Raw genomic sequence first — 9731 nt, 5'->3', positions numbered from 1 at the left:
ATCTGAGACCAGCCACCCGGACAGCTGATGAAACTGAGGAGTATTTCTATCTGTAATAAAGCCCTTTAGTGGGGGAAATCATTCTTATTGGCTGATGGGTGGGCCTGGCTCCCAAATGGTTGGGCCTATGCCTTCCCGGGCCCACCCATGGCTGCGCCCCTGCCCAGTCATGTGAAATCCATAGATTAGGGCCTAATGAATGTATTTCAATTGACTGATTTCCTTATATGAACTGTACCCCAGTAAAATTGTTGAATGTTGTGTTTATATTTTTGTTCAGTTAGTTAAAATCTTGCAAAAAAACTGATGATGAATATGTTTGGAAAACTGCCATTGACTAGATCTGCCAATGAAAAATAACGTTTGTACATGAATATGTACTCGTCAACCTCTCCTTCTCTTTTGTATTCAGTTCTTCCATATAAGATCTGACAGTATGAATGGTTCTTATGGTTGTATTCAGTTCTTCCATATTATATCTGACAGTATGAATGGTTATTATGGTTGTATTCAGTTCTTCCATATTAGATCTGACAGTATTAATGGTTCTTATGGGCTGAGTGCCTGGAGTGACTACAGTCATACCAAGTTTTCTTTGACCCTGTGATCTCACCAGGACAGAACCACATGTCTCTATCACACTCCAGCCCAGAAGGTGGCAGTGATGCACCTTTAACGTTGGTCTGAACACCACCAATAAACACCATAGAAGAAGAATGCATGCTTAGCAACAACCAAGGGGCCATGCAGCTTTCCACTGTTCCAAAGACTGTCTATTATATGGAACAGATTGGCATGTGACCACTAACAATGTAGACACGTCCTCAAAGATTGGACATTAATCTGTGTTGGTCAAACTCTTCTCTTCTCTATCATTAAATACAACAAAACTATGTTTTAAGTGAAATATTTAGTGTTTGAAGCTGGAAAAAAGACTTGAAATGAGCATCACAAAGATATATTTGACCTATGCACTAACAAGCTTTTTCAATATACGCAGCTTTGTCACCAGCTGCAGTACTGTAGCTTTATTAATCTACTGTACTTCAATCAACATGTACTCACATTGGATGGGTTGATTAGGGTTCATACCAGGTCTTAAACCGCTAGCTAGCTACTTACAAGCCACAACATTTACATTTTAGTCATTTAGCAGACGATCTTATCCAGAGCGACTTACAGTTAGTGAGTGCATACATTTTCATACTGGCCCCCCGTGGGAAACGAGCCCACAACCCTGGCGTTGCAAGCGCCATGTTCTACCAACTGAGCTACAGGGGACTTACAACACACATACATTTGCTGTAGAACTGTTTCATGGGGTGTGAAAATATATGTAATCAAAACTACTGGATATCTTTAGAAGGAAAGTTGTTCTACAATTTTCTTACACTTTGAAAATGTGGGATAGTTTTTGTAGGTCGCAGGATAAAAACAATATTGAATCTCTATTAAGATTTAAGCTAGCAAAATGTAAAGGGGTGTGTAGACGTTCACTGTGACTGTATACGTACCATTGACTTGCAATGGATTTGTGCCACAAATGCTAAAAAGTAAGATAAACAATATATGCCCAGGACTATGTAGCTCAGCTGGTAGAGCACGGCGCTTGTAACGCCAAGGTAGTGGGTTCGATCCCCGGGACCACCCATACACAAAAATGTATGCACGCACGACTGTAAGTCGCTTTGGATAAAAGCGTCTGCTAAATGGCATATTATTATTATTATTATTACTATATTGAGGGACAGACTGTTGAAATGCCCAGTTGATTATGTAAACAGTCTTGTAGAACTCTGGCATTGATGGTCCATCTGAAGGTGAGTCATTGATATAAATGCTCAGAGTAAAAGAGCTGTGAACTCACCTGTGATGGCCCACGTCTACCACAACCTTTCCTATTGTGTTTGTAAGCACCACAGCATTTTAGGCAGCCATTGTTCAAAATGTGTTCATACATACAGTACAATGGGAGGGCGTGTGGAAGGAACAGGGGAGAACCAGGAGTTTGATCTCTGACTTCTATTTAGGACTGGGATCCCTCTGTGGGCTGGGCTTTTCAGATTATCTCTCGATTCTCTTTTAAACATGCTAGAAACATAAAGGACAGCCTAGTAAGAGCAGATTAATATGTTCCCCCTCAGCATTTCCTATCCACCCTCCCCTCAAATCATTGTGAGAACTGTAATGTGATGACCAAGGGGGATTTCTTTCTTTACCCTCATACTGGAAATAAAATGTATGTCCTGGGTAGAATTTCCTGTAAAACAAAATGTGTGGTATATTTCCTGATGTGCCCATGTGGCTATTATTATGTTGGAAAGTCTAAGAGAAAATTGAAAGCTGAAAGAGCAACATCAGAACTGGTGACTAGAAATCCCCTGTAGCCAGAAGTTTTAATGTGGTCGGTTATGTTGTGTGCCAACTTGAGGTTCAAGGGCTTAGAAGTTGTACAGCCACTTAAGAGAGGAGGTGATAGAGAATAATTGTTGTTACAGAGAGAGACATATTATATCCATGACTTACAAACAGAGAGAGACATATTATATCCATGACTTACAAACAGAGAGAGACATATTATATCCATGACTTACAAACAGAGAGAGACATATTATATCCATGACTTACAAACAGAGAGAGACATTATATCCATGACTTACAAACAGAGAGAGACATATTATATCCATGACTTACAAACAGAGAGAGACATATTATATCCATGACTTACAAACAGAGAGAGGCATATTATATCCATGACTTACAAACTGAGAGAGGCATATTATATCCATGACTTACAAACAGAGAGAGACATATTATATCCATGACTTACAAACAGAGAGACATTATATCCATGACTTACAAACAGAGAGAGGCATATTATATCCATGACTTACAAACAGAGACCAACTGGCAGGTGTCTTCACTGACATTTTCAACCTCTCCCTGACCGAGTCTGTAATACCTACATGTTTCAAGCAGACCACCATTGTCCCTGTGTCCAAGAAAGCGAAGATAACCTGCCTAAATGGCTTCCGCCCCGTAGCACTCACGTCGGTAGCCATGAAGCGCTTCGAAAGACTGATCATGGCTCACATCAACACCATCATCCCGGAAACCCTAGACCCACTCCAAATCCCAGTGCTTGATTATGGTGATGTAATCTATAGTCATACGGCTGCCTCTGTTTTAAAACCTTTAGCACTGTGTTTTATCACTGGGATTTTAAACATTTTAAATGAGCCAATTTCTCTTCTATATTATTTATCTAGTCAAAACATGTCACTACACCTCTACACATCACCATTGGGACAATCCAATTTGCTAGTCCCCATTATTTTCTATAATGCATATGAATAGATGTTTTCAGTATAAAGGACTTAGACAGGTTTTCTTCTTTGGTAACAATTAAATAAAACAACAAATATATTATTTGTCTTAAAATGACCCACTTACTATTGGGGAATGGAACCAGAGAGGAAGCTTGTGTTACCTTTCTCACACCACTACAGTATTCATTTCAACAGACCCCATTGTTAGAGTTCAATATATGCCCAGGACTATATTGAGGTTCAGGCTGTTGTAATGTCCAGTGTATTATGTAAATAGTATTGTAGAACTCTGGTATTGATGGTCCATCTGAGGGTGAGTCATTGATATGAATGCTCAGAGTAAAAGAGCTGTGAACTCACCTGTGATGGCCCACGTCTACCACAACCTTTCCTGTTGTGTTTGTAAGCACCACAGCATTTTAGGCAGCCATTGTTCAAAATGTGTTCACACATACAGTACAATGGGAGGGCGTGTGGAAGGAACAGGGGAGAACCAGGAGTTTGATCTCTGACTTCTATTTAGGACTGGGATCCCTCTGTGGGCCGGCCTTTTCAGATTATCTCTCGATTCTCTTTTAAACATGCTAGAAACCTAAAGGACAGCCTAGTAAGAGCAGATGAATATGTTCCCAATCAGCATTTCATATCCACCCTCCCCTCAAATCATTGTGAGAACTGTAATGTGATGACCAAGGGGGATTAATTTCTTTACCCTCATACTGGAAACCTCCCGAGTGGCGCAGTGGTCTAAGCTGTGCCAGTGGTCTAAACTGTGCCACTAGAGATCCTGGTTCGAATCCAGGCCCTGTTGGAGCCGGCCGCGACCGGGAGACCCATTGGGCGGCGCACAATTGGCCCATCGTCCAGGGTAGGGGAGGGAATATAGCTCAGTTGGTAGAGCATGGCGTTTGCAACGCCAGGGTTGTGGGTTCGATTCCCACGGGGGGCCAGTATGAAAAATATATATATAATAATGTATGCACTCACTAACTATAAGTCGCTCCGGATAAGAGCGTCTGCTAAATGACTAAAATGTAAATAAAATGTATGTCATGGGTAGAATTTCCTGTAAAACAAAATGTGTGGTATATTTCCTGATGTGGCTATTATTGTGTTGGAAAGTCTAAGAGAAAATTGAAAGAGCAACATCAGAACTGGTGCCAGAAACTTTAATGTGGTCGGTTATGTTGTGTGCCAACTTGAGGTTCAAGGGATACAAAAAAATGTATCCACGCATGACTGTAAGTCGCTTTGGATAAAAGCGTCTGCTAAATGGCTTATTATTACTATTATAAGGGCTTAGAAGTTGTACAGCCACTTAAGAGAGGAGGTGATAGAGAATAATTGTTGTTACAGAGAGAGACATATTATATCCATGACTTACAAACAGAGAAAAACATATTATATCCATGACTTACAAACAGAGAAAAACATATTATATCCATGACTTACAAACAGAGAGAGACATATTATATCCATGACTTACAAACAGAGAGAGACATATTATATCCATGACTTACATACAGAGAGACATATTATATCCATGACTTACAAACAGAGAGAGACATATTATATCCATGACTTACAAACAGAGAGAGGCATATTATATCCATGACTTACAAACAGAGAGAGACATATTATATCCATGACTTACAAACAGAGAGAGACATATTATATCCATGACTTACAAACAGAGAGAGACATATTATATCCATGACTTACAAACAGAGAGAGGCATATTATATCCATGACTTACAAACAGAGAGAGACATATTATATCCATGACTTACAGAGAGAGACATATTATATCCATGACTTACAAACAGAGAGAGACATATTATATCCATGACTTACAAACAGAGAGAGACATATTATATCCATGACTTACAAACAGAGAGAGACATATTATATCCATGACTTACAAACAGAGAAAAACATATTATATCCATGACTTACAAACAGAGAGAGACATATTATATCCATGACTTACAAACAGATAGAGACAGGGGGGTGTGCTTAGTCCCCTCCTGTACTCCCTGTTCACCCACGACTGCGTGGCCAAGCACGATTCCAACACCATCATTAAGTTTGCTGACGACACAACGATGGTAGGCCTGATCACCGACAACGTTGAGACAGCCTATAGGGAGGAGGTCAGAGACGAGGCAGTGTGGCGCCAGGACAACAACCTCGCCCTCAATGTGAGCAAGACAAATGAGATGATCGTGGACTACAGGAAAAGGAGGGCCGAACACGCCCCCATTAACATCGACAGGGCTGTAGTGGAGCAAGTCGCGAGTTTCAAGTTACTTGGTGTCCACATCTCCAACAAACTATCATGGTCCAAACACACCAAGACAGTCGTGAAGAGGGCCCGACAATGCCTTTTCCCCCTCAGGAGAATGAAAAGATTTGGCATGGGTCCCCAGATCATAAAAAAGTTATACAGCTGCACCATCGAGAGCATCCTGACCAGTTGCATCACCGCCTGGTATTTCAACTGCTCGGCATCCGACCGTAAGGCGCTACAGAGGGTAGTGCATACGGCCCAGTACATCACTGGGGCCAAGCTTCCTGCCATCCAGGACCTATATACTAGGCAGTGTCAGAGGAAGGCCCAAAAAATTGTCAAAGACGCCAGTCACCCAAGTCATAGACTTCTCTGTGCTACCACACGGCACGCGGTACCGGAGCGCCAAGTCTAGATCCAAAAGGCTCTTTAACAGCTTCTACCCCTGTCACAATAATTTTGTTATCTCAATGGTTGAAGTCAACTACAGTGAGGGGAAAAAGTATTTGATCCCCTGCTGATTTTGTACGTTTGCCCACTGACAAAGACATGATCAGTCTATAATGTTAATGCTAGGTTTATTTGAACAGTGAGAGACAGAATAACAAAAACATTTCCTGGAAAATGCATGTCCAAAATTTTATAAATTGATTTGCATATTAATGACGAAAATAATTATTTGACCTCTCTGCAAAACATGACTTAGTACTTGGTGGCAAAACCCTTGTTGGAAATCACAGAGGTCAGATGTTTCTTGTAGTTGGCCACCAGGTTTGCACACATCTCAGGAGGGATTTTGTTCTACTCCTCAATGCAGATCTTCTCCAAGTCATTAAGGTTTCGAGGCTGACGTTTGGCAACTCGAACCTTCAGCTCCCTCCACAGATGTTCTATGGGATTAAGGTCTGGAGACTGGCTAGGCCACTCCAGGACCTTAATGTGCTTCTTCTTGAGCCACTCCTTTGTTGCCTTAGCCGTGTGTTTTGGGTCATTGTCATGCTGGAATACCCATCCACGACCCATTTTCAATGCCCTGGCTGAGGGAAGGAGGTTCTCACCCAAGATTTGATGGTACATGGCCCCTCCATCGTCCCTTTGATGCGGTGAAGTTGTCCTGTCCCCTTAGCAGAAAAACACCCCCAAAGCATAATGTTTCCACCTCCATGTTTGACGGTGGGGATGGTGTTCTTGGGGTCCTAGGCAGCATTCCTCCTCCTCCAAACACGGCGAGTTGAGTTTATTCCAAAGAGCTCCATTTTGGTCTCATCTGACCACAACACTTTCACCCAGTTCTCCTCTGAATCATTCAGATGTTCATTGGCAAACTTCATACGGCCCTGTATATGTGCTTTCTTGAGCAGGGGGACCTTGCGGGCGCTGCAGGATTTCAGTCCTTCACGGCGTAGTGTGTTACCAATTGTTTTCTTGGTGACTATGGTCCCAGCTGCCTTGAGATCATCGACAAGATCCTCCCGTGTAGTTCTGGGCTGATTCCTCACCGTTCTCATGATCATTACAACTCCACGAGGTGAGATCTTGCATGGAGCCCCAGGCCGAGGGAGATTGACAGTTATTTTGTGTTTCTTCCATTTGCGAATAATCGCACCAACTGCTGTCACCTTCTCACCAAGCTGCTTGGCCATGGTCTTGTAGCCCATTCCAGCCTTGTGTAGGTCTACAATCTTGTTCCTGACATCCTTGGAGAGCTCTTTGGTCTTGGCCATGGTGGAGAGTTTGGAATCTGATTGATTAATTGCTTCTGTGGACAGGTGTCTTTTATACAGGTAACAAATTGAGATTAGGAGCACTGCCTTTAAGAGTGTGCTCCTAATCTCAGCTTGTTACCTGTAAAAAAGACACCTGGGAGCCAGAAATATTTCTGATTGAGAGGGGGTCATATACTTATTTCCCTCATTAAAATACAAATCAATTTATAACATTTTTGACATGCGGTTTTCTGGATTTTTGTTGTTGTTATTCTGTCTCTCACTGTTCAAATAAACCTACCATTAAAATAAATTATAGACTGACCATTTCTTTGTCAGTGGGCAAACATACAAAATCAGCAGGGGATCAAATAGTTTTTTCCCTCACTGTACTTCTCAAGCTTTGAATAAGGCTCTAGTTAATAATGAATTAAACAAAGTCCCATTTCTGCATTAGATCAGTATTTTATTCATGAGAGCTCTGAAAATCATCCAATGCACAATGTTTTTTATACCTCTACTACGCCCCTAAGTGGGCCAATGAGAAAGCTCCTAGCCCATATTTAGACAGCTATCATATTTCTCTGTTAGCTTGCACAGCAACCTATTGTTTCTTCCTGGATCTATTTCACACTCCAGCTGTGTTCGTGTGGTTGCTTTTCTGGTTCCTCCAGTATCAGGTCACACATACACAGACTTCCTTTACTGGTTTCACAAGACACAAATACTCTGTTGCTGGGCAAATATGCATCTTATACAAGCACATATGATTAACTCTCTAAGCTCTCTCACTGTCCTCACCCTAGGTGGGGACATGTTTTTCAGTGTCTAGTTTCACATCCTGTTTTCTGTTGTTGGTTTCACAGCTGCACTCTGCTTGCATAGATACAAAAATAAGACAACTGCCTCATTTTACTTCTAACTAAGCTAAACACATGATCAGATTATAGTCTTATGATTCTAACACATTTCACACAGTTTCGGGGTGGAATACTTTAGTCATTACCTTAAACATACAAATGCTTCTATCAGACTTGGGTGACTGGAGTCTTTGACAATTTTTTGGGCCTTCCTCTGACACCGCCTAGTATATAGGTCCTGGATGGCAGGAATCTTGGCCCCAGTGATGTACTGGGCCGTACGCACTACTCTCTGTAGAGCCTTACGGTCGGATGCCAAGCAGTTGCGATACCAGGCGGTGATGCAACCGGTCAGGATGCTCTCGATGGTGCAGCTGTTTAACATTTTGATGATCTGGGACCCATGCCAAATCTTTTCAGTCTCCTGAGGGGGAAAAGGCATTGTCGGGCCCTCTACACAACTGTCTTGGTGTGTTTGGACCATGATAGTTTGTTGGTGATGTGGACACCAAGGAACTTAAAACTCTCGTGTTCGGCCCTCCTTTTCCTGTAGTCCACGATCATCTCATTTGTCTTACTCACATAATAAAATGTAATTGTTCAATAATGTGTAATGTGTAATTGTTAAATAATTAAATGTGTTGTGTTTAAAAATAAAAATATCTGATCATATAAATGTGGTGTTTTTAAATTACATTTACAAATAAAAATATGTGATAATAAACAAACAAATCTAAACTAACAAATGTCAAATCATATTTGTCGCTGAGATGGCCAGTCAATTTGAATTACATTATTGTGTATTCTACGTAATGACGCAGTTTTACCTTATAACGACACATCACAACGTCATTTAGCAACTTTTAGCAACAAATCGACCTGCCTCTAGCAACTTCCCCTGAAAATTAGTTGGTAACACTGCAGGGGAGTTGCTCTTTCAGCTTTCAATTTTCTCTTAGACTTTCCAACATAATAATAGCCACATGGGCACATTAGGAAATATACCACACATTTTGTTTTACAGGAAATTCTACCCATGACATACATTTTATTTCCAGTATGAGGGTGAAGAAAGAAATCCACCTTGGTCATCACATTATAGTTCTCACAATGATTTGAGGGGAGGGTGGATAGGAAATGCTGAGGGGGAACATATTCATCTGCTCTTACTAGGCTGTCCTTTAGGTTTCTATAATGTTTAAAAGAGAATCAAGAGATATTCTGAAAAGCCCGGCCCACAGAGGGATCCCAGTCCTAAATAGAAGTCAGAGATCAAACTCCTGGTTCTCCCCTGTTCCTTCCACACGCCCTCCCATTGTACTGTATGTATGAACACATTTTGAACAATGGCTGCCTAAAATGCTGTGGTGCTTACAAACACAATAGGAAAGGTTGTGGTAGACGTGGGCCATCACAGGTGACTTCACAGCTTTTACTCTGAGCATTCATATCAATGACTCACCCTCAGATGGACCATCAATGCCAGAGTTCTACAAGACTGTTTACATAATCAACTGGGCATTTCAACAGTCTGTCCCTCAATATA

Source organism: Coregonus lavaretus (assembly GCF_964263955.1).
Source record: "Coregonus lavaretus genome assembly, contig: HAP1_SCAFFOLD_160, whole genome shotgun sequence".
Classification (NCBI taxonomy): Eukaryota; Metazoa; Chordata; class Actinopteri; order Salmoniformes; family Salmonidae; genus Coregonus; species Coregonus lavaretus.
The sequence above is the reverse complement of the archived record's forward strand: the minus strand, read 5'-3'. Positions refer to the sequence as shown.